This window comes from Macaca fascicularis, chromosome 16 (assembly GCF_037993035.2).
Source record: "Macaca fascicularis isolate 582-1 chromosome 16, T2T-MFA8v1.1".
NCBI lineage: Eukaryota > Metazoa > Chordata > Mammalia > Primates > Cercopithecidae > Macaca > Macaca fascicularis.
This window is the reverse complement of record NC_088390.1, coordinates 18,643,261-18,649,409: the sequence shown is the minus strand read 5'-3', so window position 1 is coordinate 18,649,409 and position 6,149 is coordinate 18,643,261. Positions and strand designations below refer to the sequence as shown.

The 6,149-nt window shown below is 49.3% G+C and overlaps 1 pseudogene; it reads right to left on the bottom strand.

Moving 5' to 3' along the window:
• Nucleotides 1-2,098: 2,098 nt before the first annotated feature.
• On the bottom strand, nucleotides 2,099-4,823 carry LOC102140574 (zinc finger SWIM domain-containing protein 5-like; annotated as a pseudogene).
• Nucleotides 4,824-6,149: the final 1,326 nt, after the last annotated feature.

Genomic DNA, 6,149 nt, shown 5'->3' with positions numbered 1-6,149 from the left:
CAATCTGGTGGCAGAGGGAGACTGGTCCTTAGAAGCTTGTTTGGTGAGAGAGAATGAATACAGGAGGCACAGAGATGGGGAATAAACATTTAGCTGGTGAGAGAGATTTAAGACAAATGGGAAGAGAATGTGGGGAAAAGAAAGAGAGATCAGCCTGTTACTGTGTCTATATAGAAAGAAATAGACATAAGAGACTCCATTTTGTCCTGTATTTGAGATGCTGTTAATCTGTGACCCTACCCCAACCTTGTCCTTGCAAGAGACATGTGCGGCGGTGACTCAAGGTTTAATGGATTTTGGGCTGTGCAGGATGTGTCTTTGTTAAACAAGTGCCTGAAGGCAGCTTGCTGGTTAAAAGTCATCACCATTCTCTTAATTTCAACTACCCAGGGACACATACACGGCCAAAGGTCGCAGGGACCTCTGCCTAGGAAAGCTAGGTATCGTCCAAGGTTTCTCCTCATGTGATAGGCTGAAATAATGCTAAAAGGTTTATGGAGATGTTTGCATATGTATCTCAAGGGACAGCATTTTCCTTTAAACTTATTCATGTCACAGAGGTTTTTGTTCATATGTCTTACTGCCGATTTCCTCCCTACAATGATCCTATTGTCCTGCCACTCCCTTATCTTTAAGATGGTAAAGATAGTTATCAATAAATACTAAGGGAACTCAGAGACCGGTGCCGGCGTGGGTCCTCTGTAAGCTGAGCGCCGGTCCCCTGGGCCCCCGCTTTTCTTTCTCTATACTTTGTCTCCGTGTCTTATTTCTTTTCTCAAGTCTCTCGTTCCACCTAACGAGAAACACCCACAGGTGTGGAGGGGCAGGCCACCCCTTCAAGAGAAATCTCGCAAAAAGGACACATTCATGCAGATCCTCAAAGATGAACACGCAGTCATGCCTACATGTAGAAATACACTCAGTTACACATATAAAAATACAGATGCATGGAGAGCAAGCATACACACAGACACATATTTCTACACATGCGCTCGTGTGTGCCCAGATACACACACACTAAACATGCAAAACATGAGAGCACTTACACACTGATATGCATCCTCACATGTATGCAAATGTTACATCCTCACACACAGACCCACAGTTCAGTGTGCACATATCCACACAGGTAAGCAGTCATAGAACAGACATAGATGAGCATGAAGATGTAATGTGCACATACAGACAGGCATGCGCAGTTATATCTATGCACATAGACACATGTACTCAGTCATACAGATACACACACTCTCTAGCACAAAGGTGATCAATGTAGATGAATATTGTGAGCTCAGAGGCTTCCCAGACCTTCATCTTTTCCCTGCACTTGTTTCAAAGGTGCTCAGCAGACTCCTGGCGAGGCTGTGTGAGGCGGGGCAGGAGCTTCAGAGTCCTCACGGCTTTGTGAGGCAAACGTCTAAGTCCAGTCCTGGCCTCTGCCACTCACCCACCACTGGGCTATTAATGCCCTGTCTGCAGGTGAGAGATGCTGCATAAACTAGTCTTGGGATTTTTTCTAACTGGCCGTTTTTCTCCTTGGCATCCCCACTGTCCCACTGGGAAGGGCATACACTCTGCAAGGGAAACCTGAGAAATGGCTGTGAGTCTCCTCAGACAATAAGCATATCCTCCACCCACAGCTACCTCAAGGGCCCATCAAATCAGAACCAGAATTATAAATATTTATGACTTTACAGTAGTTGGCAACACATATACTATAGTATTTACAGTACCATAAATGCATCTGTTTTTCTGGTTCAGCAATCTCTGAGACGGAACAGTGCCCTGTGTTTGCCAAGGGAGACAGCGCCAATGCCCAGGACACACAGGACGTAGGGACAGAAGGTGACATATCATGGGGTTTCTGGTCGATCTGCAGGGCCCAGCTTCTCCATGAACAGTGGGCTGTAGTGAGAAGCTTGCCAAGACACGCATATCGACTGGAGTTGGACTCTCCCCATCCTTAGCCCTGTGGTCCTTTGGCCTCAGCCACAGGTGCTCAGAGTCCTGTCAGGGTGGACAAATGTTTCAGTGTTTTTGACCTGACCTGATACTTCCTGGGGACCCAGCCTGCGGGGCCAGTGAGCTACCTGCTTTCTCAGCCAAAGGGCTCTCGAAGCAGCAGCATCAGCTTTTTCTTGCCTTTGTAGATCTGTTTGAGATTGTCGATGAACTGGGCAAATTGCAGGTAGACATCCTGGGGCAGCAGGAAAGTCTCCTGAGCCTTGCTTAGAAACCCAATGAACTGTCCATACCGGCAATGGCTGATGTGTGTTAGGTGTAGTGTGGGGTGTTGATGTAAGCACTGATGATGGCATCAGCAACTGGCTCAATGGAGCGCTGTCAGTGGAGATGAGCTTTCCAGAGCTGTGGCGGCCTGAGATGCCGACCAGGCCAAGTGCAGTCACCGTGCAACCTCACACACAGGATGTCTGAAAGCACCATGGCAATGTGCACACTCTTCACCACCAGGGGGATGAGAACTGCCAGCTCATTCTTGCCCAGACAGTGGCTGAGGGCACAAACTCAGAGCACATCATTGATGGCTGCGTGGGTATCCCGGTTAAGAGCCAGGTTAAGATGGCTCATGGCCAATGAGGCCAGCTGGAAGGCGTGGAGCTGCAGCCACAGAGCTGCATGTAGCAGGCAATGGGGAACAGCTGGGAAAGGGCCGTGCCACCAGCAGCAGCCGCAGTGGCAATCTGGCAGGTGGCCTCAAAGGCAATGTGGTCTTTCTCAGAGTGTAAGGGCTGATGACAGGGCACAGCTCTGTGGATGCTTCATAGCACACTGCAAGGCCAGTGTGCAAGCACAGCTAGCCAGTTCCTCCTGCTGTGGATAGTCAAGACTGAGGCGCAGGATAGTGGTGTGGGATATGGCTGTGGCAGCTACAATACTAGTAGCCTCAGTAGGGGTGAAGAGTGTGTCCCAGCTCTGCAAGATGCTCACTGGGGCCCACACACCTGTCAGGCCAGTGCCTGAGCTCAGCCGCGGCCATCTAGGTCCTGATTCAGGTCTGCTCAGATTACTGTGTGGGGTTTCAACTTGGCCAGCAGAGATGAGTTCTCCTTCCTCCTCAGCAACCTTGAGATGATCTGAGGCAAACCAGGGCAAGAGAAGCATCTCAGATGGCCAGACCCTGCTTGGGCTCTCTTCCTATCCCTTCCGTCCCCAGGCCAGAGGGTTGAAGGTTTCTGCAGGTGCTCTTAGCCCCTCACAAGGATGGAGCAGTAGAGGCTGGGGTTTGCTTGCCCCGAGGCCAGAGTGGCTGATCTGCCAGGGGTTCTAGCTGAACTGGGGCCTCTCAGGGTAGAATCTTGTCCTGGGCCTTTGGGCTTTAGAAAGGGTCATGATCCTCCAAGGTGTCTGGGGTTTCCCACAAGCATGGACAGGGATGGGGACAAAACCACCAGGCCCACTACCTCCCAAGGGTGCACTTGAGTATTGGCAGCTGAAAATTCATTCTCTTAGACGTGTCTCTGATGTGAGGGTCAAAGTGCTGCTGACGTCAGCATATGGTTGGTTAAAGCAGTAAGGACAGAACTTGGGCTGGCTGAACAGAGGCCATCTTCTCCTACCAGCAGCCCCCTCCTTTCTTAGGCCATCAAGAATAGGAATATGAGAGCTCCATGGATTCGTTGTCCCGTCCCAAGAGTAGGGGATAGAAACTCCTTTCCCCTGGGGGTAAAGGGAGGTGGGAGATACCCACTTCTGTAGCACGGGTCACCAAGCATTGTACTATCTCTCGGGGTCTCCAGTTAAGGGTTGATAAGGTCATCTGCATCACCTGTAGCCCAGGTTCCAGGGCCACGTTGAGCAGGGTGCTGTCAGTACTACTGTTAGTGGGAGTAGCAATCTTGAATGCATTTTCAGCCAGTTCGAAGATGAGGGAGGAAGAACAAATGTGCCTCTGCATTGCTTCCGGAATTGTTCAGAGCCTCAAAGTGTCTTCTTTGGCAGCAGTCAGCATGGTGGAGGCCAGTTCCCGCTGCTATGATTCCAAGTGTCCAAGCAGGAACCAGGGAGGATAATGGCTGGGCACCAGAGACACCATATGGTGAGGGAGGGATGTGTCGCCTGCACAACCTGAGTTTTCTAAAACAGGTAACCTTATGATACGTAAGGCTAATTTATAGGCCGGGTCTGGATCATGAGACAGCAGAGCTAGGGAACAAATACTGGCAGAAGTATGCATGGAAATGCTCTCTCAGTGGATGACTTCTCCCAGATTGCTGAAAGGGCCACCTTCCAGCAACAAGATGCTCTATTTTTGGAGAGTTTGCACTAAATCTTCACCCAGTTCCAGCTCTTGGAGTTGGCCGAGGAGCTGCTCCTCATTACCGCACACCTTGTACTATGGGTAGGAGCCTTCAGGCATTACCCTCTGTTGACCCAGGCCCATGGAGGCTGTTCCAGGGCCAATGACAAGTAGGACTCACTGCTGTTTGGGGAGCCTACAGCCACAGGTACATGTTGGTACACAGTGGGTCTGCTTTCATTCATATTAAATAGCCATCATCATTCAGGAGGCAGGCCTCAGTCAAAGTGAGAAACAGGCAGTCAATGGATCCAGGGGGTCCACCAAGCCCTCCAGGTTTGTGATGGTTGTGGTTCCTCTTTCTTCCGACGCTTGTAGATTTTCAGCTGCCACTGCTGCTGCAACCTCAGAGTATTAATAATGGCCACTGTGAGTCTCAGGGCCTCTTTTGGATAACCACAGGAATGTGGGGCATCAATCAGAGCACAGGCTGTGGCACATGCTCAAACCACAGTGGCCGGCCTTGGGAATTAAACAGCAGTCTTGGCCAGGCGCGGTGGCTCATGCCTGTAATCCCAGCACTTTGGGAGGCCCAGGTGAGCGGATCATAAGGTCAGGAGATCAAGACCATCCTGGCCGACATGGTGAAATCCCTTCTGTACTAAAAATACAAAAACTTTAGCTGGGCATGGTGGCGGGCGCCTGTAGTCCCAGGTACTCGGGAGGCTGAGGCAAAAAAATGGCGTGAACCTGGGAGGTGGAGCTTGCAGTGAGCCGAGATGGCGCCACTGCACTCTAGCCTGGCGGCAGAGTGAGACTCCATCTCCAAAAAAAATACAAAAATTAGCTGGGCATGGCGGCACGTGCCTGTAATCCCAGCTACTCAGGAGACTGAAGCAGGAGAATCACTTGAACCCGGGAGGCGGAGGTTGCAGTGAGACCAGATTGCGCCACTGCATTCCAGTCCGGCAACAGAGCTACTAGACTCCGTCTCCAAAAAAAAAAAAAAATAAATAAATAATTGCACAGATCCCTGAAAATATGATTATGTACATTTTCTTTTTTGTTTTCTTTTGTTTTGGCTTGGTTTTTTGAGACGAAGTTTCGCTCTTGCACCCAGCCAGGAGCAATGGCGCGTTCTCGGCTCACCTGCAACATCCGCCTCCCGGGTTCAAGCGATTCCCCCGCCTCAGCCTTTCAACCAAGTAGCTAGGATTACAGGTTCGCGCCACCAATGCCCGGCTACTTCTCTTTTTTTTGAGATGGAGCTTCGCTCTTGTCACCCAGGTGGAGTGCAATGGTACGTTCTCGGCTCACTGCAACATCCGACTCCTAGCTTCAAGCAATTCTCCCGCCTCAGCCTCCCGAGTAGCTGGGATTACAGGTGCCCGCCACCACGCCTGGCTAATTTTTCTGTATTTTTAGTAGAGACGGGGTTTCATTATGTTAGCCAGGCTGGTCTCCAACTCCTGACCTCAAGTGATCCACCCAGCTTGGCCTCTCAAAGTGCTGGGATTAAAGCATGAGCCACCGTGCCCAGCCTGATTATATATTTTTTCAATAAACATATATGAAAATGGTCTCAGGCCTTTTAATAATTAGAAGACCAAAATAAATAAAAATGTAATAACATTACCCACTAACCAGAATACAGAAAAGACTAACAAAATCAGGTGTTGCAAAGGACATCTAATTAGAATACTCTTAAACTTGTAGTTGGGTTGTATATTAGTCAAAAAAATCTTTGAAATTAAAAAAATTAATTGATAAATTGTGTGAACTTGTGGTGTACCACATTGTATATATATATTCACACATACACAGACACACATTGTAGAATAGCTAAATCTGTGTATCTTTATATACAGCCCCAGACATACATTGTAGAATG